The sequence below is a fragment of the Schistocerca serialis genome, chromosome 2 (assembly GCF_023864345.2).
Source record: "Schistocerca serialis cubense isolate TAMUIC-IGC-003099 chromosome 2, iqSchSeri2.2, whole genome shotgun sequence".
Taxonomy (NCBI): Eukaryota; Metazoa; Arthropoda; class Insecta; order Orthoptera; family Acrididae; genus Schistocerca; species Schistocerca serialis.
In genome coordinates, this window is record NC_064639.1 from 1,004,753,531 (window position 1) to 1,004,778,014 (window position 24,484).

Here is a 24,484-nt window from a genome sequence, read left to right on the forward strand (position 1 = left end):
ACCATCCCGGCATTTCCCTGGAGTGATTTAGGGAAATCACGGGAAACCTGAATCAGGATGGCCGGACGTGGGATTGAACCACTGCGCCACCTCGCTCGGTTGGAGTGGAGCAACACCGAGGCAGGGAACTACAGCGTTGCTTTAAGTTATTGCGATGTATGAGGCGAGGCAGTTGGCCAGAGCTGGGAGTGTGGATTTGTAAGTGGTTGACGTATGGGAATTTACCCCTGCCATAGTTCCTGTCTCTCTCTCACACTACGTCAGAAGCGAGGGGAAAAGCAGTATAAATAGTCAGGCACTTTTAGCTTCAGGGGGTGTGCCAAGTCAGTCGAGAGTCAGGTTGGACCTGTGCTGGTATACGCTTATAGGAGCGAGTCTGGCAGCGATGTTGTAAAAGTTCTGTGTAAACCTGTACTTTGTTTCTATGTACTTGTTCGGGCTCTATTCCTCCTCTGGGGCCACAACACTGGGGCGGGATGGAATGGCAGCCGGGCACTTGGAGTTTGCACGGCCTGCCTGAAGGAGGGCAGTGACAGCGGTGTGCAGCGGGTCCAGCCTATGGGCCATATTCGCTTCCCACCTGGTGTGCCGGGGTCCGGGCGACGTGTACGCTGCGGGAGGCGCAGCAGCGCTGCAGCAGCGCCAGGGACGGCAGTGGGTGTTGCCATCCGGCAAGCACCAAAAGCGCCAAGTTTTAGCACAGCATCCAGGAGGGCGCGGGTTCGAGTCCGGTCCTGTCCTCGGAGCAGCGGTGGCCCAAGGGCCACGGGTAACCAGTGCATCCACCTTCATCCCATGGTCAGACAGAGCAGACCAGACGTTGTGGAGGGTGGCGAGGTCTAGGGAGTGTAGCAGTCTCAGGAATCGTGGGCAGTAGATCGGCGCCAGTCGCTACACCTTGGCGTGCGGCGACCGGGCGAGTACGGCTGACTTCCATCGTCGGGTGGCACTGATGACCGCAGCAGCGGTGTCGGCAGTCCAAGAGTGCTGAGACGGCCCTACTCGCGGAACAGCGCTCGGGCGGCACGCCGACATAACGCTTCAGTAAACTAGCTGAATAAAGGAATACTTACGAATACCGCTGTATCACTCTGCACTGCTCCCTGACGCCACTGGACTTGCTCGGCCTCCTGACGAAATATGGTGCAGTGGGTCCCAGCTTCAGCTCCGCCATCTGGAGTCCTGGGTTCGACCATCGATGCTACCCCTCTATTTGCTCAAACTCAGTGCATATCGCACTTCTTTCTTGGCTTACACGAGTTTCGCTGACTTCTTATCCATCTTCTTAGGTCCTACGATCTTCCGAGGAATCGGTGTTGCTACCTGCGGTAGTGAATCTGGCCCACATTTGAAAGGACAAAGATGCCCCATGTGGAAAATAGCAGTCTGAGTTGGCAACTGCAGTTTGACACTCACCAGCGGTATCACAGCAGTCGCATGTGTGGCCTCTGTACCAACTTCTTTGTCTTACACACCGGGGTATGTATGCTTGTTAACATAAATCACTGACCAGCCAAGTGCTCTGGTAATTAACTCTTAGGCTGTCCCAGTCTCTCCTGTCGTTCAAGGGGCCCAGTCGTCACTATTTCCAAACATCTTTTAATCTTGCAGGTGAGTTTCATAAGTCGGCTGGTGTGACCGAGTGGTTCTAGGCGCTTCAGACTGGAACCGCGTAACCGCTACAGTCACAGGTTCGAATCCTACATCGGACATGGATGTGTGTGATGTCCTTAGGTTAATTAGGTTTAAGTAGTTCTAAATTCCAGGGGACTGATGACCATAGGTGTTAAATCCCATAGTGCTCAGAGCCATTTGAACCTTCCCACTGTGCCGACTCTGAGAATGGTGGCGCTACCGTCGCTTCCTATCCGTAGACTCTTTCCCTCTTAATGAAAGGTACTGTATCGTATTGGTGGTCGTGGCTGAGTACGGAAGTTGAGTGCATGATCTTGTTGTTGTATTGTAGCACTAGCACGGCAATGTGACTGACTGAGGGGTCAGATGTCGTACGGCGATGGTATATGAGACTGTGGACGATCTGGGACGAAAACTTATATAATGTATACAATTGAAAATATACTCCAAATGCTGTGCGGTATAGCCGCTCGGTCTGATGCGTGTTCCCACGGTCTGTGCGGCCTGTCCAGTTTTTTTTTTTTTTCATTCTTGCTTCCATTATCAACCGTAACGTCAGAAATGCCTCTCAGCTGCCTTTAGCTTTCCTAATGCCAAACTGATTGTCATGTAATTGACCTTAAGGTTTCTTTTCCATTTTTCTCTATAATATTCTTGTCTGCAACTTGAATGAAGGAGATTTTAAACTGATGGTGTGTTAATTCTTGCACATGTGGGCCCTTGATATCCTTGAAATTGTGTGAATGACGTTTTTACCGTTGGTATATCGCCAGTCTCATATATTCTCCACACCAATATGAATAGTCGGTTTGTTACCACTTCCCCCAATGATTTTAGACATTTTGATGGAATGTTATTTAGCCCTTCTAATTCATTTGATCTTAAGTGACCCAAAGATCTACATTCTTGTTCTAATAATACAAGATACCCTATCTCATCCCTATTAACTCCTGTTTCTTCTTCTGCCACATCATCAGCTAAGTCCTTCCCCTCATAGAGATGTTCAGCATACTCTTTTCACTTCTATTCCCTCTTCTCTACATTTAACAGTGAAGTCCCATTGAATCTTTAGTCTACCAGTTTGCACCAAGTGACACACTTCATCAGCTCTGTGATCATCATCTCAGGGACACCAAATTTCAGCTACTGTGTTTGTCTTTCGATTTTGTATGGTGATCATCTATAACAGAACACAGTTAGTCCCCACTGGAGTTTTGATAAATCGTCCTAAAATATCCATTCAGGTAATTGTGAAAGGTTTGTAGGCATCTGGCAAGCTCTGTAGCAGCATTTGTTCGTGATTTAAATCTACAAGTTCCGCAGAAAACACAAGTTTCTTACACACTGATATACAACTTGCTACTGTACCCTGTACCAACAGCCTTTTGTTCACCTACATAACACACCCTCATGAATGGCAAACTGTGCCCATATTGTGAATAGCCTACAATTAGCATCAGCAGCCTGTGGTGCCCTCAACTTAGCAAGGCTACACCCCACGTTCCACTAACCTCGCTGCTGAGACCATCAATTTTATCACGTTTTTTGCCAGATTGAAGTCAAACCCTCTTAGCCCTTATGTCCACCACTTAAGTGTACTCAGCATACTGTATAAACATAGCAAACATTATAATTCTGCGTGATCTGTCAACACTTCGAATTTCTTGCTGTATATGTAACATCTAAATTACATGTTTCTGTAGATGGAACTCAACACCTTCTCCTCAGTGGTCAAGTAGTTCTTCTCTTCCTTGTTCAATTACTGTAGAACATGACAGGGGGCTGTCACTTACTCTGTACTTTGAAAGGTGGCTACACTGAGCCACAGCGCCAGAGATTGCGCCAAAGAGTATTATTCAGCAGCCTCCACTGGCAGTTCTTGTCGAGAAGTCGTGGTGGAGAGTGCTTGTCGAGATGTGGCAGTAGTCAGTGCTTGTTGAGAAGTAGTAGGAGTCAAGTCGTTGTTGAGATGTCGTCGTAGTGAGTGCTTGTGCAGATCTTGCTGAGAGGATATTGATAGCTGTGCTACTTGTCGCCATGTTGTATGCAGTTGTTTGATGGGCTAGACAGCAGATGTTGTTCGAATGGAGATATTGTAATGATCAGAGTGCTTTTCGTCAATATATAAGAAGGTAAAAAAATTCCCTTTTGACGCGTTCATTAAATTTTCCCTGTTTTTCAACATGCTTATTTATGTTCTGGTACTCTTCGGTTTCTGCAAATGGTAATGGAACTGTATCATCCGAATCTCTGTCCCCATTTAAACTAAGACTTGTCAATTTATCTGAAACCTCCTCAACTCTTTCCGATAAGTCACGTAATTGTTCTTTCTGTTTATTTACGTCTTCTGTAAGTGTCGCGACTCGGGTTTCAGTATTGACACATTTAATAGTTAATTGTTCATACCGTTGTGTTATGTTATTTATTCTGTCATTTGGTACGGATTTCTCGATTCTTTCAAATATTTCTTCCTTACCGTGTGCACGATGTAAATTTAAATCTGAAAATTTTTGTACTATCGCGCGATGTCTATCTTCCTGTTCTCTATCCTGTTCCTTTTGTCTGATTTCTATTGAAATTAATCTGTTATTGTGAGCATTCAAAATCGGTTGTACTTCTTCTCTAATTTCTTTTTTTTATTCATCTTTCATGTTTTTGGAACATGTCCCTATTCGTGAGTCTAACCGTGTTTCCATTGTTTCCATCTCTGTTTTAATTGTTCCTATTTGTGAGTCTAACCATGTTTCAATTGTTCCCATATCAGTTTTTAACCGTGTTGCCAAAGTTCCCATTTCTGTTTTAATTGTTCCTATTTGTGAGTCTAACCGAGATCCCAAATTTAATATTGCACTCATTAACTGCTCCATATTAACTGATTCGAAATTCTTTTCGCCCCTAACATTTCCCGCAAAACTAACTTCCCTCGGCATAGCCATAAAGCTATCTGTGTTCGATACTATTCCAGAGTCTTCTGTTCTTAATCTCATATTCTGAAAATTTTTTGATTGTGAAAAATTTTGAACTGGTTGTAACCTCCCCTTCACTTATCGACCTTAATGACAGTGAAAATTTAAACCGCGTGTACCTAATGGAAATTTGGGAAAAGCAATCGTCACCGAAGTTAATCTGTCGGTAAAGAGGGAGGAAAGGGTTACATCTAAATGAAAGGAAAAATGAAAATGAAACTGATGGAAATTAATTTTGAAAAGGGGTAAAGTTAATGAAGAAAGTAAATGTGCGGCCATTACGTTAACAATTAACTAGCGGTAATTAGATATTTGAGATTTGGGGGAAATTACGGTCGCCAGTCCTAAGGACAATTACTATAATAACTGAAAAAGGAAGGTAATTACACATATAATTAGCACTAGAAACGTGGCAACTGAAGGTTGACACGTGTAGTGTGAAAACTGAAAGTTTGTCAGAAGTAATAAATTTCGCTACACTCTGACTTAATTTAGCAAAAGAATTAATAAAACTGGAAAATCGAAAATTAATTTAGTGACTGAAGTTAATAGTGAGCTTTCTTTCTGAAGCACATCGACATTCAGTAAAATAAGGTTAGTCTTGGACTACCCCAACAATCATTTCAAAAGCTACTTGAATCTACGCAATTTAGAAATAAGAGAATTAACTTTGAACTTGAATTAAATGATTCTGAACAATTAACAGTAGTAAAATTTAGTACGTACCAAGCTGAGCTGCAGTCACAGGTAACTAAAATGCGGTAACAAAACTCGCACTCTTAATTTGTGCTTGTGCAATTTAAATATTGTAGCCAGCTGAACTTTGAAATTAAAGCAGTGAAATCGAATGATGCTGGCGTTTGAATTTCAACGACCCTCGGGCTCATTACGGAAAAGGGACCCTGCTTGGCAATGCAATTGGGACAATGAGCAACAAAGGTTCATGCTAAGTTGCTGTAATTTTGCGAGGCAAATGGAACAATTTGAAAAGCTGAGGTCTGCCATACAGTTCTGAAACTTTACGTGCTTTTAGTCTTCCTTGTTGGTTGATTGAAGGTTTGAAGCCGTCGATCGAGGAGGTGGCGACAGTCACTCATTGTCGGCCGTCGCTGTTGCAGAAGCTGGATGTTGGCGCGCCTTCTTCTCAACACGGTCACCAGGCGAATCGGGCTCTTGATGTGCGCCAGCTAATGCTTCCCGTCCGCGACACCATGTCAGAAACTATCATCGCGAGTCGAGCGCAATTACATGCTGCCAACCCCGAAAGCGCGGCAACTCGCGGGAGCGTCACACAACACACCTGCTCCACTCGCTACCCCAGCCAGACTCTCTCTGCCCGCGCTCCACGCGGCAGAGTTAACACTACCAAAGATCCTACACACTTTGATTCTTCACACGACCCATCGATGTAATCGTTCGATAGCAGTTTTCCCTAGGCAAGACCCAGCGTAAAAATACAAATAATATTTACGAAACAAACCAATTATACATCGACATGAGTGCATAAATATATATATACAAACAGTAAAACAATTACAATATATAAAGAGACAGAAATGTCATATCTTGAGGTAACAAAACAAGGAAAAAAAATAATAGTACAATAGATGGAAATAGGAGGATATGCATTTCCGGCGTTACACGTGCCCCACATTGTCTGAGGATGTTCGTGTAACGTAAACAGACTCAGAAAATGTCCCAAAAAAGAAACAGCGGAAATGCATATGCTCAAAACATCAACAAAATTTAGCATTCGTCTAATTAATCATAAATCAATTTTTAGACCATAATAATTGAGTGGAGACACTCCTAATCTTATTCCACTCTGTCATCTTGCACAAAATAAAACAGGTTGACAACATATTAAAATTCATAGAAGATATAGAAAATGGTTTAGCTATTCCAAAATCGTCAAAATCTGTAACACTATCATGAAATGGAATACTATTTACAAAATTAAGCAGAGTACATGGTCATAAAAAACAGGTAGATTAAAATACGCAAATTAATTATTAATTACATAGAATACACATTTTATATAACCTTTTCGTAATTAATACGCTTGCCATGAGAGTCCACTTAATGCTAAACAAGAAAATAATATTCAGTAGATCGAAAAAAACATAAGTATTGACAGCAGAATTCTTTCACATCATCTGTCCGGGAAGAAAAACAATTCCGCCTTCCGTACTCGCAAGTACAAAGAATGCCGACAGCGGCACAAGAGCCGACAGCGGCACCGCCTCACCAGTATTGTTGCGCCCGCCTGTGCAGCACGCTTGATCTCACTCGCCTGTGTAACGGCATTTCCAGAACGTCCGTTTCACTGAATTCTTTCGGAAAAACTCACTCCCGAGTAATCTCAAGGAGTCCATTAACACTATCACAGTGGATAACTCAACACTGTCCATCATCACACATGTACAAGCCTGAAACTTAAAACAGCGTCTAAGTACATCGGCAATGACTAGTAAAACACATATTCATAGAATCTTACAGCTAGTTACAAAATCATATTTACATTGCTTAATCTACTGTGACTCAGCTGAAAACTTAAACTAGCAGCTTGGATTTTTAAATTGATTAATATTCAGTAACTCTTAAATCATTTAATCAACATAAATTACTTATTAATTACAACTTCTTTAATGACCTCTAGGTCAGGCAAAAGCATCGCCACATGGCACATCCTTAAATCTTACACTCTATATCTACATACTGTACAAATTACCCTATCTGTGGTACTAATCAATCCTTGGTTGGTACAATTTCAGGTCTACAATGTTTCGTATACCTAATAGCTTTCCAGAGCTTGGATACTCTAAGCAATAAGCATTTGTGTGAGGTATACCAATGACTTTATATGGTCCATTATAAACAAACTTAAATTTAGAGATTTCATTGTCTATCTCGCTCGAATTCTCATGAGCTTTTACAAGTACTAAGTCTCCGATCGCAAACTTAGCAAAACGCGCTTTAGCGTCATGACGACGTATGCGAGCATCGGCTTTAAGCTTCATTACTTCTCGCAAACGATCTTTTTTCACACCAATACTAATGTCAATCCGTGGAGGGAATTTGATTACCTCTTCCACTAAACTTTTACTTCTGTCATCCAACAGGATTTCCTCTGGAGAAAATTCCGTCGATTCATGTCTCAAGGTGTTCATAATTCTCTCAAATACTGCTACATATTTTCCCCATGCCCTATGGTTGTGATGGCAATAGGTACGGCACAGTCGGCCTAGCTCGCGCATATACCTCTCAGCGGGATTCCCAGCCGGACAATAAGCAGAAATATGGATCACCTCGACCCCATTACCTTCCATGCCTTCATTCCACAACTTAGAAGTAGATTGTGCCCCATTGTCTGATAGAATCGCCTTGGGCTTACCAATATGAACAAAATAATCGTTCACAAGCTTGCTATAGACCGCTTTGGCTGTAGCTTTCCTAATCAGGTATAGTTTGATGAACTTGGAAAAAGCTTCTAGCACTACTAAAATGTAGGCAAAGTTTCCTGATGACTTGGGCAAAGGTCCGTACAAGTTCACGCACAGTAACTCAAAGGTGTCGTTAGGCCATATACTTTGCATAGGACAACGACTCGTACAGTTGGTAACCTTCACCTTCTCACATAAATCGCAAGTTTTCACTCTGTCAGTAACTCGTTTTCACATGTTGTTAAAATGCACTACTTCACTCAGCTTTTCCGTACATTTCTTTGGTCCACAGTGACCATACGCCAAATGGTAGTAGTCTATTATTTCCGTGACGTATTTGGTGGGCCAGCATACCCGCCAAATATTACTATCTTCACCCTTACGTATGTACAAGATATGATCGTATATCTTGTAATACTTCCTTAATTTCTCTCCTTCTGGACTCTTTTCATCATATCGGGTTTTCACCATATTTAAACAACCATCCTCGTTCTGATGACGACGTAGATTCTTACAGATGTTCATTATTAATTTACGTCCCTCAACTTCTTTAAAATAGTACAATTTGACCACTCCATCTGCCTCATCTTTCAATAGACCTTGATTAGACTCGGGCAACCGCGACAGCGCATCCGCTACGCAATTGTCGGTCCCTTTTACGTAACAGATGTCATAGTTAAATTGATGTAAATACAACGACCACCTAGTCAGTCTTTCGTGAAGTAGTTTACAATCCTTCAGATAAGTGAGCGCCTTATGGTCCGTATAAACAATCACCTTACGGTCCCATAGGTAACCCTTGAACTTCTTGAATCCCCACACGATAGCGAGACACCCTTTCTCAGAAATCGTGTAGTTTCGCTCACTTTTTGATAAAGTTCGACTCGCGAACGCTATCGTCCGGTGTTCCTTATCCTCTCCTTTACCAACTTCTTGGAACAGTTCTACCCCCACCCCGTAATTCGACGAATCCGTTCCCAGATGGAAGGGTATCGATAAATCAGGATGAAATAGTATGTTAGATCTTAACAACTCGTCTTTTAATCTCTCGAAAGCGGTCTGACACCCGTCAGTCCACACAAACGGAACATTTTTGCGTAAGAGGTTATTCAAATTTTCATCATTAAACTCTTGTCCTTTTACAAATTCACGGTAAAATCCTGTGAGGCCCAGAAAACTTTTTAACTGTTTCCTAGACTTGGGTGGAGGAGAATTCCTTATTGCCTCTAGTTTCTCTGGGTCTTCCGTAATACCAGCAGTGGTAATTACATGCCCTAAAAATTTCAGTTCCTGCTTCACAAATTCGCATTTCTTTAGCTTTACAGTCATTCCGCCACGGCGCAATGCTCTAAAAACTTCATCTAACAGGTCACAATGGTCATGCCAAGTGGCATTGGCCAACAATAGGTCGTCAACATATACAGTTAATCTTGAACTCAAAGCCGGTCCTACCACTTTATCTAGGGCCCTGATGAATACGGACACAGATATATTAAGTCCAAACGGCAGTACTGTATACTGATAACACCTGAACGCAAACAAGAAGGCGGTGTATGGTCTAGATTCTTCTTCGAGTTCTATTTGCCAGTAACTAGGCGTCAGATCGAGGCTAGTCATGAACTTAACGTCATGAAAACGTTGCAAAATCTCCTCCATACTCTCTGGTCTGTCTGTTTCGCGTTGAACGACCCTATTCAACGTGCGTGCATCAATCACAATACGCACACTACCATCCCGTTTTGCTACAATGACCAAACCGTTATTGTATGGACTCGTACTTCTTTCTATCACTCCCCATTCGATCATCTTATCTATCTCCCGTTGCACTGCTTCCTTTTTGGACAGCGGTATAGCATACGGTCTCACGAAGAATGGTTCATGCGGAATTACGTGCAACTTGCATTTATATCCTTCCATAAGTCCCGGTTTGTCTGAAAACACACTCTTATTCCTCATTATTACTTCATACAGGCCTCGTCTTTGTTCGTGTGTTACGTTTGACACACCGTCTACAATAATTTCCAATTCACTTTCTATACTATTGTCAATGCCGAGATTCCTCACATTACAGTAGTTCAAATTCATATCTACGTCAATACCATTGGGCCAGTTAACAATGCGTATAGGCTGGTATTGCCTATGCACACCGTCTCCTGCCTCGTCAAAACTAACTACTATTGTTTTATCTTGGGACGTACATATCAAAGTTTTGCTTTCGCAATTAATCACTGCATGGTACTTTAATAGCCAATCTAACCCGATAATTACTTCCGTAGTTAAGTCTGGCACGACGACAAACTCTTGCTCAAATTGTGCCCCACATATCTCGAAGTTGACAAAAATCTGTTTTGTGACCGGTTTACTGGCCTTCCCAGTAGCACCGATAATTTTCACTCCTGTTACTGGCATAACTACGATGCCGGGTCTGTTTTTCAGTAACTCAAATATTTTCCCTGATACAGCTCTCAGTTCTGCACCGGTGTCCATCAACGCGTTTAGTTGTAGGTCGTGCATATTAACAGACACTACTATCTGTCTACACTTGTCCTCGACTGTTTCTTTATTTTCCCACAGTAAATCCTTCTCTATATCCAGGTCATTCCAGAACAAACCATCCGGCTTTGATCCTAAATCCGGTTTATCTGGCGGCTTTTTCAGCCTCTGTTCACTTACAGTTTTAATTTCAACACGTTTGTCCTGAGGCTTAGTCTCTAGCTTCGCCTCCAATACCGAAACCTTTTCCTGTAACTCGTCAACTAGTGAGTGTTGCTTTGCTATCAGTTCACTAATTGTCACCTTCGTTGATTCCACTTTGGTCAGATTGATCTCATCTGCCAATCTACCTGGAGGAATGTGCCCAGTAGCATCTGAAATTACTTCCTCTGGATCTGCGCAACCCACACTGCTATCGTCTGACTGTATAATGTCAGCTCTAACTTCATACACGCTGTAATCTATGTGCTTTTCTACCAATCGTGTCGGGCTATCACTAAAATTTTCGTAATCTTTCTCCTTAATACTCTCGCAACGTTTAAACTGGAGGTTTGCGTCGGATGGGTCGGCTACTTCTATCACTATAACTTTCCGTAAAGTCTGCCGGTTAGGGCCAGAACTTTCCGTTACTACTTCAACATCTAACTCCTGCGGGACGAAACACGACGAATCTTGCTCGTGCTCCCCATTAACATCAACTATTTCTGGTAAAGTCTGCCGGTTAGGGCCCGAACTTTCCATCACTTCACAAATACTATCTTCCTGTGGGACGAGACGCGGCAAATTCTGCCCGCGCTCTCCATAAATGCTTCTCCCGTACAGGCCCCTATAATCTCTTAGTTCGTCGTATAAGCGACCGAACTGCCTTAACCAGACTCATCCCTCTCTGCATCCCCTCGCTCAATGACGGACGTGTTATCCGACATCTGATCTTCTCTAAACAATTGCGAATCATTCTTAAACTCAATCTCCAGTTCCGCTGTGGGTATTACAGCTGCCCCTTTATAATCGATTTCCGGAACACTTCTTAAATTGTTCTCACTGACAGTGAATGTATTTTCTACTGCCGTGTATACAGTTGATCTACTACTTGTGGGCGCACTCCCTTCTCCTAACACTGGCACACTCTCCCGCCGTTGATTACTCCACACGGAATTTTCATAACGACGACACCTGGGTTTTCTCCTGTTATTGGGCCGCCAAAATTTCTCCACGCCTGGTCGGCCCCTCACCGGCGCGGCTAATGGTTTCCCTGTCTCGTCCCAGCAGATACGCTCCCCGGATGCTGCTGAGGCGGCTGATCACACCCTCTGGCGTTATTACTATTCTGTGAAGCCCGTATCACGTTAGTATGATACCGGTTTCCGTCATTCCTGTTATTATTTGCATTGTACCGATTGTTATTACGGTCCGAACCATTATTGTTATTGCTGCCATGGTTGCGGTATGCATTATTCCCGTGGTTATCGTTGTTGTGGTTGCTGTGGTACCCGTTGTTGTTACCACGGCCTCTGCCACTGTCGCGATTATTGCGCCAATTGTCCTCGTCCTCCACTCTTTCCAGGAAATCATTGATTGTCCTGTAATTGCTTCCTACGTATCGTTTTGTATCATCTGGAAGCTTCTTGTAGAGTTCCCAGACTATTTCGGATTCCGAGCGGCGGTCACGCAAATATTACAACTTGCGGATCCAGCCATCACAAAACTCCTTCATCGAACCGCGTGAATTCGCATCGAAAGGCCTCGATACGACAAATTCGCGCCAGACACTTTGCTGTTTTTGTTCTGACCAGTATTCAGCCAGAAACAAATTTTTAAATTCGTCAAAAGTCAGGTTCGTAATGTTGAGGTTTAAGCCCCAACGCTTGGCATCACCAGCCAACACATCAATAATCGCATTAATTTTTCTCTCATTAGTCCATGATCTGGGTAAAACTCTTTCACAATTCTTAATGAAATCCGTCGCGTGTATACCGCCTTTTTTCAAGGGGTCGAACCGCTCCTCTTTCGTCAACAATTCCGAACTATGTGCATAGATTGGCACATAGCTCTGTTTTTCGTCAAGTTTCTTTTCTAATTCCGACACTCCCGTAATTACTTGGCAAGTGGTTGTCGCAAGCGTTTCTACTTCCCTTTTTTTCTCTTCGCAGGTATTAGCCTGCTTCGTCACTTTGGTATCTACTTCGGATACTAAAGCCTTTAAAGTTTCCACCTTCTTTTGATCCTCTTTTTTCACTAATTGAATTTGTTCCGTCACCTTATTCTCGATGATCGGAGCAACTGATTCTCCTACACTTTTCTCGATTCTGCTAATTTCAGAATTAAAACGAGTATTTATGCTCGCAATTTCCGCCTGAACGCCTATCATTTCCTGTTTAAGATTACCGATTTCGGTATTAATTACAACAATATCTTCTTTGATTTTATCAACTTTTGTGTTAACAACTCCAACATTGTTGATAACAATGTTAATAGCTTTGTTCTGATTGTCTAGCATCCGTTCAAATTTCTCAGACTGAGCTTCTTGCTTGGCAGCCTGATCTTCTTGCTTGGCCGATTGACTCTTGATTTCGTTAATCAAAACATTCAATAAATCAGTTAAATTCCCGGAAACTACCGGTTTTACTTCCGCAGCGGCTTCCTCTTTAATTTTCCCCCCGTATTCGTCATCAAGGGATTCAGATTTGATTTTCACTTCCGATTCCGAAACATTTTCTAAAGTTTGGAATTCCATTTCTGCTCTTTGTTGCGTTTCGGCGGTCGCGTCTTTCATGTTCGCCGCCTGCCCCTGAACAATGGGTACCGCGGTGCGCGTTTTCCACTGTTCGACCGATTGTTCCGTATCCAAGTCTGCCAAGTTTTGGTAATTGTTGCCTTCACTCATTTTAATAATTTTCAGTATAAATGCCAAATCTCAAATATAATTAGGATTACTCCCACTACTTATTCTCGCTGACGTAACGGCCTGTACGTAACCAGTACTTCGTTACGAGATTTGCAACATACAAAATTCGTGTCCAGAACAACCTCAAATCCGAAGATTGTCCTGTCACCAGGTCGCCACGTGTAACCTCCCCCCCACTTATCGACCTTAATGACAGTGAAAATTTAAACCGCGTGTACCTAATGGAAATTTGGGAAAAGCAATCGTCACTGAAGTGAATCTGTCGGTAAAGAGGGAGGAAAGGGTTACATCTAAATGAAAGGAAAAATGCAAATGAAACTGGTGGAAATTAATTTTGAAAAGGGGTAAAGTTAATGAAGAAAGTAAATGTGCGGCCATTACGTTAACAATTAACTAGCGGTAATTAGATATTTGAGATTTGGGGGAAATCACGGTCGCCAGTCCTAAGGACAATTACTATAGTAACTGAAAAAGAAAGGTTATTACACATATAATTAACACTAGAAGCGTGGCAACTGAAGGTTGACACGTGTAGTGTGAAAACTGAAAGTTTGTCAGAAGTAATAAATTTCGCTACACTCTGACTTAATTTAGCAAAAGAATTAATAAAACTGGAAAATCGAAAATTAATTTAGTGACTGAAGTTAATAGTGAGCTTTCTTTCTGAAGCACATCGACATTCAGTAAAATAAGGTTAGTCTTGGACTACCTCAACAATCATTTCAAAAGCTACTTGAATCTACGCAATTTAGAAATAAGAGAATTAACTTTGAACTTGAATTAAATGATTCTGAACAATTAACAGTAGTAAAATTTAGTACGTACCAAGCTGAGCTGCAGTCACAGGTAACTAAAATACGGTAACAAAACTCGCACTCTTAATTTGTGCTTGTGCAATTTAAATATTGTAGCCAGCTGAACTTTGAAATTAAAGCAGTGAAATCGAATGATGCTGGCGTTTGAATTTCAACGACCATCGGGCTCATTTCGGAAATGGAAGGGACCCTGCTTGGCAATGCAATTGGGACAATGAGCAACAAAGGTGCATGCTAAGTTGCTGTAATTTTGCGAGGCAAATGGAACAATTTGAAAAGCTGAGGTCTGCCATACAGTTCTGAAACTTTACGTGCTTTTAGTCTTCTTTGTTAGTTGATTGAAGGTTTGAAGCCGTCGATCGAGGAGGTGGCGACAGTCACTCATTGTCGGCCGTCGCTGTTGCAGAAGCTGGATGTTGGCGCGCCTTCTTCTCGACACGGTCACCAGGCGAAACGGGCTCTTGATGTGCGCCAGCTAATGCTTACCCTCCGCGACACCATGTCAGAAAATATCATCGCGAGTCGAGCGCAATTACATGCTGCCAAACCCCGAAAGCGCGGCAACTCGCGGGAGCGTCACACAACACACCTGCTCCACTCGCTACCCCAGCCAGACTCTCTCTGCCCACGCTCCACGCGGCAGAGTAAACACTACCAAAGATCCTACACACTTTGATTCTTCACACGACCCATCGATGTAATCATTCGATAGCAGTTTTCCCTAGGCAAGACCCAGCGTAAAAATACAAATAATATTTACGAAACAAACCAATTATACATCGACATGAGTGCATAAATATATATATACAAACAGTAAAACAATTACAATATATAAAGAGACAGAAATGTCATATCTTGAGGTAACAAAACAAGGAAAAAAAAATAATAGTACAATAGATGGAAATAGGAGGATATGCATTTCCGGCGTTACATGGTTCCGGACTATTTTCCCTACTTATTAAATTGTTTTCAACTTCATTATTCATCACACTGTTCACCTGTGTTGGCGAGTTGGCCATGTCAACAATTTCGTCATTTTGACTATCCATCATTTTTGCCTTCTTCATCGATCGCGTAATCATTTACAAAACATACAAAACTCGTCACTATACGAAAATTACACACAATGAGACTTTATCTCCAACAATACCATTCACACGAAATACTTCCCGACAAACACGATTAACGAACAATTTAAATCTTCATAATTGCACAAAATTGTCCAACCCGTATACAAGAGAACAGAAATTAAATTCTGCAAAAAATACCATTAGAAGAATGACAATTACCAAATCTACACATGCAATATAGACTACAATCACTAAACTACAAATTACTACAACAATACTACTGTCTAATATTTTTACAATCAGAAGAATTCCAAGGGACGATCCGAAGCAGCGGTCGCCACGTGCATGGGGGCTTAATTAATAAATGAAAATAATTTTTATTTTTCGTAGCTGTATGTTCAGTTACACTATCTCGTGAACGGTTGGCCCTGACTAGTTTTAGTACGCAATCTGACTGCATAGAATAACAACAAAGAATGAAAGAAAATTTCCATTAACATAATTAATTAATTAAGTCCCCAGCAACTATAAAACGTACGAAACCAAAGCACAAGTGTAACTGTTCTGTGTGTGGAAGTGTGATTCAACGTACACATCTGGCACCGTTCTTCTTCAATAAGACAAGAAATTTTAAATACCATTTATACTGAAGTAATTAAAAAAAATAGAAATACTATAATTGCGTAAGGAAACCAGAATTACACTCTAATACAAGAACACACGCCAGATGCTTTGTTGACTGAACCTATAATGACGCATTATTAAAGACATTGAAATAATGAAAAAAAAGGAAATTTTTTTACCTTCATGTATATTGACGAAAAGCACTCTGATCATTACAATATCTCCATTCGAACAACATCTGCTGTCCAGCCCATCAAACAACTGCATACAACATGGCGACAAATAGCACAGCTATCAATATCCTCTCAGCAAGATCTGCACAAGCACTCACTACGACGACATCTCAACAACGACTTGACTCCTACTACTTCTCAACAAGCACTGACTACTGCCACATCTCGACAAGCACTCTCCACCACGACTTCTCGACAAGAACTGCCAGTGGAGGCGGCTGAATAATACTCTTTGGCGCAATCTCTGGCGCTGTGGCTCAGTGTAGCCACCTTTCAACTTCTTAACTCACAACATAGCCCATTATCTGGTTATTGGAATCATGTGCTGAAATAAACTCCTTTCTGTAATCCTTGAATGTCAGCACAGGGCTAATACTTAATGTCTCATAAGTTTCTTCAAATGTAGCTTGACAATATGCTATCTATTGGAATGTCATACCATTATTTAACTAATGCGTAAGTGGTCGTGAAATATCTACAAGTCCCACCATAAATTCTCTATAGTAATTTAATAACTGCCAAAGTATGATCCTAAACTTCCCTGTGGTGCAACAAAAGTGCACAGTGCGTATCATTCTGGGATCCATTGTGATATCATCCTCGGTAAACGCTTGTACTATGCAGATCACTTCCCTTACTGTAGAATGGCACTTCTCGATGCTAAGGTGTGGTGAAAGCAACCGCTTAAAAAAATATTTTAGCAATTTGAAAATCTGCTCCATTTTCTTTTAAATTACGAAAAGCTTATCATGGTAAAGCAAGCACTGCCGTAGTTTTAAATCCCTTAGAACTCTATCCATCAATCAATGGAACATGGCTTGCACATTTTTTAACCCATCACAATTTGCCGTAATGGCCCAAAAGATCTGTAAATGGAGTCTTCAGTCAGTCATTCCACACTACCTCCAACTGATGGTAACCAATTCTGTAAGTCTGTTGTGGAAAAGGATTTACACTGCCTAAGTTATCCAACATCTCAATAATGTTTGGTATCCATCTCTGGCTACATCCTTTGGCTCAACTGGTGCTGAGGTGCTGGTAGTTCACTGCCATCATACCACTAAAACTATAGTACAGACGGAGAAATTCGACTCGCATGTTGTACGGTTATGAGTGCTTTCAGTCTCTGAAACCTACACTGTCTAAGATCTTTTCTCTCCACATGCAGGCGTGTGTGCGTCCTTTGGAACTCATTTCCAGCCGTATGTCCTTACAACAGATCTCACTTCTTATCCTCTCGGGAATAGTTCCCTGCAGTTTCTCCCTCGTTTGCAAACCCGCCCGGTGAATCTTTCTGACAACTGAAAACGTTGTATGCATGTGCTGCTCTGAGGTGAAGCTATAGCAGAATAGAAAAATTCTGGTGGCCTGGACCAAGCCAGTTACATCGCTAATAAAAGAGTCAGAACAAATATTCATAAATGTCATATCTTTGCAAGTAACATTTGTATGCGTCGTTCATATTTATTCTACCATTCTCATTACATTTCACATTATTGTGGTGAGTAAAATTAGCCATGAACAAGCTTTGTTTATCTTGATTCTCATTTCACAGTAGGTTTAAGATTTTCGAGTGAGAGGGAAGATCGTGACAGGTGTTTTTAGTGAGGCATTTTCAGCTGTTGGTAGACGTGAAATAATACAGTAGCAGCAGAAAGGCGCATTTCTCGCTCTCGTAGCAGTGTTTTCTGCGCCTTTATGGCAACGAGGACTGATGGCAGGCGCGTGTTAAGCTTTGGTTTCGGATTACGGGGGCGCTGGTGAGGAGCGCCAGCAGTGCTTGCGTATTGAGCCACTGCCACCCACCCCCCTCTCCCTCTCCGGCCCCTCCTACGCAGTGCCACGCAGCGTCATGCCCCACTTTCCGTCTGGAAGGCGGCCAGCCGGCCGATACGGTGCGTGAATGAATTATAGTCGCCGGCGCAGCGGCCTGATGGCGAATTCCTGGTTACCTGTCGGCGAGGAAAATTTATGGCCATCTTTTAGCAAATAGCGGCAGCGCCAGGGAAACGGACGATAAAAGTTCGCTTTGGGCTACGTTTACTATGTCTCACGAAAGTTCATTACGTGTATTTTGCTATGTTCCGAATTTAAAGTTACACAGCAGGTAGTAGGCCAGTACTGTAGTGGTGAGGAGTACTTCTGCCTCATTTCCTCTACCACCAAGATTGATCGTGCAATTCTAAAACTGTTTCACCGTACAAAAGCCTTCAGATTAAAACTTTAACGATGTAGATACGTAATAGTCAACAATTCACAAAACAACGACTTGTTATTAGGACTATTGTAAAATCGTATGCATTCGTTGTAGCTAGTACTCAATCCACTTACTGATGAACTGCATGCATGCATTCTGTACTATATACAATTAGTGTCCGGCTCGGAATGCCTCCGTTAGTTCCGTTCTAGAATTCGTCACTATAAGACAGAAGGCTTGTTGGAACACCACAATACTTTTCCAGGCATGGTGCTATTTGAGGTGGTGCGCCAGTTATGTTCATGCTCTGCTCCTTCGTGCAGGTCGGCACTTTCTACCATTAACAGACATTGTCAGAGGTGAAGTAAGTGCTAAGTGAGATATAAAAATGGTACATCCGAAAGGTGCCTGAAAACCAGCCATCTGGAGACGTTGGCTTTAAGTGTCACTGACTCATCTATGTTGATACGCAATTGTTGCTTTCATTCGCAAGATAGTTCCCTACATGAAACTCCACACGAAAACAATAATGCTTTTGTGACCATTCAAGACAATAGCAAACGGAAACGCTCTCCTAGCAGTATAAAACAAATGTTTATTATTGACATACATGCATTTCTACTACCTTCGACACTCCTTCCCTAGGGCCCGCATCTCGTGGTCGTGCGGTAGCGTTCTCGCTTCCCACGCCCGGGTTCCCGGGTTCGATTCCCGGCGGGGTTAGGGATTTTCTCTGCCTCGTGATGACTGGGTGTTGTGTGATGTCCTTAGGTTACCTAGGTTTAAGTAGTTCTAAGTTCTAGGGGACTGATGACCTAAGATATTAAGTCCCATAGTGCTCAGAGCCTTCCCTAGGGATTCAATAGGAAATCCACCTTCCGGCAACACATCTTCGACTTCACATGTCATCCTTCAATCTATTAGTACTTCAGATTGTTTCGTTTTTTTTTTCTACACTGCCGCCAAAAGTTGAACCCCCTGAGGGATTATGTTCAGTGGTTTCACGGCATAATATGTGCATTGGGAGGGGTTGTAGTGTTAATGATCCATTCGTCACAGTCATCGTGGTGTCAGAGGCGCTCAGGAGGCCTGTCTTTGCAACATTCTTTATAAGGTAAAACTATGCTCCACCGACGAGTATACACTACTATTGAACAACTTCAGCGATTTCAGTAGGGTACATTATGGATCTGCAGGTAACTGGGTGCACATACTTGCTAATTGCTGGGTGCGTTGCGCCATTGTATCGGTGTTGTGTCGCTGCTTCGACCAGTGGTCTCTGGAACTTTCCTACAACTTTACGTCAGGTTCTGGACTTACACGTAGTACAGACGCATGTCAAGATCGACTTATTATGCGAGCAGAAGTGGCCGATCAAATATCATCCAGGGACGAAATCTGGACAAGTGTCGAGTCTGCTGTGACATCAGGGACCACTGGGAACTGATAAGAGTGCAGCATGATCTTTCATGTGTACCTCTGACCAGTCCGCGTTCTCGATTGCCGAGCACGGGGTACTGGGCTCGATTCCCAGTGGGGTCAGCGATTTTCCCCTGCCTCGAAATGACTGGATGTTTGTGTTGTTCTCATCATTTCATCATCATTCATGCAAGTGGCGAGACTGGACCAAGATAAGGTTGGGAATTTGTACGGGCGTTGATAACTGCGCAGTCGATCGCCCCACAAACCAAACATCATCATCATCATCTGACCAGCCTCACTGATGCTGCCAAGCAAGGCTACTCTGGTGTCGTGAAAGAGTTGACTGGGGAGTCGAATGGCGCTCTGTTGTTTGCCGTGACTAGTGTAGGATTTGTCTGGATGCCAGTGATGGACGTACACATGTATGACGAGACCTGGTGAGCTGCCTTCTCCAGAGGGCATTCGCCATCGTCACACAGGCTACGTCCCAGGCTTCATGGGTGTATGGGTGGTTGGTGGCTGGTGGGGGGTGGGGAGGGGCGGTCATTAGTTACCACTACCGGTCATGTTTGGTTTTTCTGCAAGTTAAAGTAGTTAGTGTCCGCTACGTTTCGCAGGCTGTTATCCCCGTGGTGCTGCCATTTCTTCGTAGGGAAGATGATGCACTTTTTCAGCAGGTCAGTGCGTCTACACGCAACTGCTTCCCTGGCCAGCAAGATCATCGGTTATCTTGCCAACAGCGAGAAGTTATTCGTTCACTAGACCTGTAAGTTCCGTTGCCGTTGATCCTACTGCACTGCCGCCAGAGGCGGATACACTGTGCGTTGAGGCGATTGTTTGGACCCGCATTACTATGACGTTAGTATTTCATTTCTCTCAGTTTGTTATCATATACTCCTACAATAATAACTTACGTGTCACCTCATTTGCCAATAAAATGGCCTTGTCCTTGAGAGCCTAGCACCTTCTTTCCCACAGTGTATTTTAATTTGAATTTCTGAAAGTGATATTATTTTAACGACTGTCTTACTTCATGGACATAAAGTTTGAGATATAAAGTAAGAGCAAGCGAATATCCTCAGAGATGGTGTCGGATACTCAGCATGCGAGATTGCGGCCCTACACCAGCTGCGCTTGCTGGAAGCCCAGTCACCTTTGGAGAGGATAATGCTGTCGAATCAATATAAATCAACCGGAAAATCTCCGGTGGCCAGCTGGAACGTCTTCGACAGTACAATAACTAGCGGATGCTAGACTACGACGATTGTCGCGTACTTTGACATGATTTGGTGTCGCGTTATGGACGATTTTTCAATTATTTTTCTGTGATGAGCTGTATATACTGCATTTTATTAACTGCTTCTTGCGCTTAAAAGTTGGTGATGAAGATGTCTTCTTCGTGAACTAGAAACCAGCAAAATGGATCCTGCACAGGCAGTGACATTTAACAAAAAGAAAGTACAACTGCAGCTGAAGCAGGACATAAGCAGCGAACGGAAGCACTACCAGTAAAAGGCATCGCACCGAAAGCTGTGTTGAACTTACAGAATTACACTAGCCGTCCAGCGTTTCCTTATTTAAGCAAACACTTAGATGAGTGTACGCATTCTCAGAAACCGTTGCAATTACTTTTACAGGTAACAGATCCTTCTCTGCAGTGTGCACTACTTTTCTCGTGTTCGTCCCATCGCGGCTGTTTGGGAAGTTATGGCCCATAAATAATGCCAAGATGTAGCCCTTCACAGTATCTGCAAAGCGTTGTCGAAGCACTGCCTTAAAAAATCCTTGTAGTAGACATAACCAAAGCAAAATAACTAAAAAAAATGTTCAAATGTGTGTGAAATCTTATGGGACTTAACTCCTAAGGCCATCAGTCTCTAAGCCCAAATTATCATAAGGACAAACACACACACCCATGCCCGAGGGAGGACTCGTACCCTCGCCGGGACACATTAGCTAAAGCTACACAACACCATATTAGAGCATTAATGCTCTTCGAGGAATGAATTATGGCAGCTAATTTCAGTATGAAAATTCCCAGTGCCAATAATATTATACAGAATCCCCAATCCGAAACGTTATGGTTAGATACATGATATACGAGGCTTGTTCGGAAAGCAAAGATCGATTACTCCCGAAATGGAAACCACAGTGAAAAAATCCAATTTAACTTTGCACAGATTTGTTGGGCAGTGTCTTTAGACTGCCTGTATATCGCTTCACGCCGCTCTTTTCAGTTCAGAGCGCAAAGTGATCACGTAGAAATGCCTAAAACAACAGTGTCTTCCGCCAAGTATGTGGGTCTGATGAGATATTTCTCCTGAAACTATGAAGCCCACATAACAAAAATTTCATGCCTTTCTTTCTTGAAGACAATTTACAGCCGCATTCAGCATGGCCAATGAAGACGCTATTGCAGCGTTTCCGATGGGAAGTGTTTCATCACAGCCCTCAATTGTCTCCCCCCGTTGTTCATTACATGAACCGCTAGCTATGAAGACAACATTTTGGCACAAACAACGAAAGGCACACCAACATAGAGAAATGGCGGAATGCACAGGAGGCTGATTTCTCTAACGAGGGTCCTGGTCAGTATGTACAACGCTACAACGAATGTCTGAGTCGGAGCGGCGACTACTTAGACAGGTAGCTGGAAGGTGTGGCTAACTGTTGCGAATAATTCTGTTTTGATTTTCACTGTGGTTTTCATTTCGCGACCGATCGGTTCTTATTTCTCAAACAGCCCCCGACTTGCGAAATCGCGCATTCGCTCTCTTCTCTACACTAACAGAGTCCACTTGTAACACCACACTTCCGTGGATGATCATATATTTTCTACATGTTTTGCGAAGTTTGCTTTATTAGTTGTGCTGAATATTATTATTGTAAATATCAAACTGGTTCTAATGGCTCTGAGCACTATGGGACTTAACTTCTGAGGTCATCAGTCCCCTAGAACTTACAACTAATTAAACCTAACTAACCTAAGGACATCACACACATCCATGCCCGAGGCAGGATTCGAACCTGCGACCGTAGCGCCTCGAACCGTTCGGCAACCTCGGCCGGTTGTAAATATCTTGTCAAGTTAAAAATGATATTTGTTATTTATGAAAGAGAATAGGCATGGCCTGTTAACATTGTGTAAGTACACGCGAGGCGTAGTTAGCGAAAAGCTATTGTCGAAGAGTGTAATAAATTATAAATGCATTACCACTGGACGTGCGAGCGCGACTAAAAAGTAGGAGTTCGGAGACACGAGGAGACGGTTGGTGTCGTTTGTTGTGTGTATGAGCGGGTGTGGCTATGCAAAAGTGCGGAGATAAAAAGTCTGTTTCCAAAGTGCGGAGGAATGAAAACTGAAATGGTTGTTTGACGGATATTTATTTGGGCAGGCTATGGGCAGAGCATTTATTGGGTACAGTACAAACGCTGCAAGAATAATTCACACATCATCAAGAGTACTGTCGGCCGTTGTTGTTGGCTATGGTGGGCAAGAAGATCAACCTGTGCCCTGTTTTCCACTGAATGAAGCCACTCCACAAATCAACTGCATCGCGAAGTGAAATAAGATCTTGACTTTACTGACTATTTTCTTTTTCTATCGATGTATTAAGACCTAATGATATAATTTCAGCACTAAGTCAGTGGACTGCGCTGGAAGTCAGCGAATATGTACACCCAAAATATTGTGAGCGGCGTAGCATTATTACCTGTATTTTGTTCTATATAAGAATGCGCGCCCGTCTTTTCTTGCTCTTCTTCTACTTTAATCGCTCGCCTTTCAGACAGCATCGTATTTTCTTCACTTATATTCAAATGAACTTAACTTGGATTCCTGTTGGGAATTTATTTAATCATTCCATTATTGTCGTTAACTGCGACTACTGATAGGATCTTATTGTGAATACTTTACTCTTTCGCTCCAGAGTTGAGCTAAGATTATTGTAATTTCCGAGTATTTCGCCGAAATACGGCACAATTCTAAGTTATGTTCAAAACTGTGAGAATTATTCACTAAATGTTACATATCAGTACCAAAAAACCTTATTTTGGTAAATAATAATTGCTAAATTTAATATTTCTACTTTCATGTCGTAGTAGCAAACACAAATTTAGAATCTGTAAATGTTATAGGTTTTTTACTACATTTTTTCTTACGATGCCAACGCAGTACTCACGAGATCAAATTAAATCATTCTGAATGTCTGGCGAGGCTGGAAGCTAGTGATAAATTTCCTTGAGATTACAAAAACACAAATTGAACGCTTTTGAGCACGCTACAAGTCTACCGACCTTCACTTCAAACAATAAAAGGTAGGCCTAAAAAAAGAGTAGAATAAAGTAATAAGTGAAGTGATCATATTATGAATTCGATAGTACTGTTTTCGTATTCTGATAAAAATAATTTTTGTTCTAAAAACTAAAATGTGTCATGTGTGAAACACTTAATTCATTTACTTTTAGTTACTGATAAGAAGTGATACCTCTAATTATTCCACATACTAATAGTTGTTTGTGATATTTGATTAATAAAAACAACCAGTCTCATGCTCATATTTAAAAATAAAACATCAAGAATAATTGGGATACATTAAGTTGAAGAAATTCTGCTTAATAGTCACAAAACGCTAATTTGTGCGAATTACCATAATAAATTGAGATTTTATAGATCCGCTAT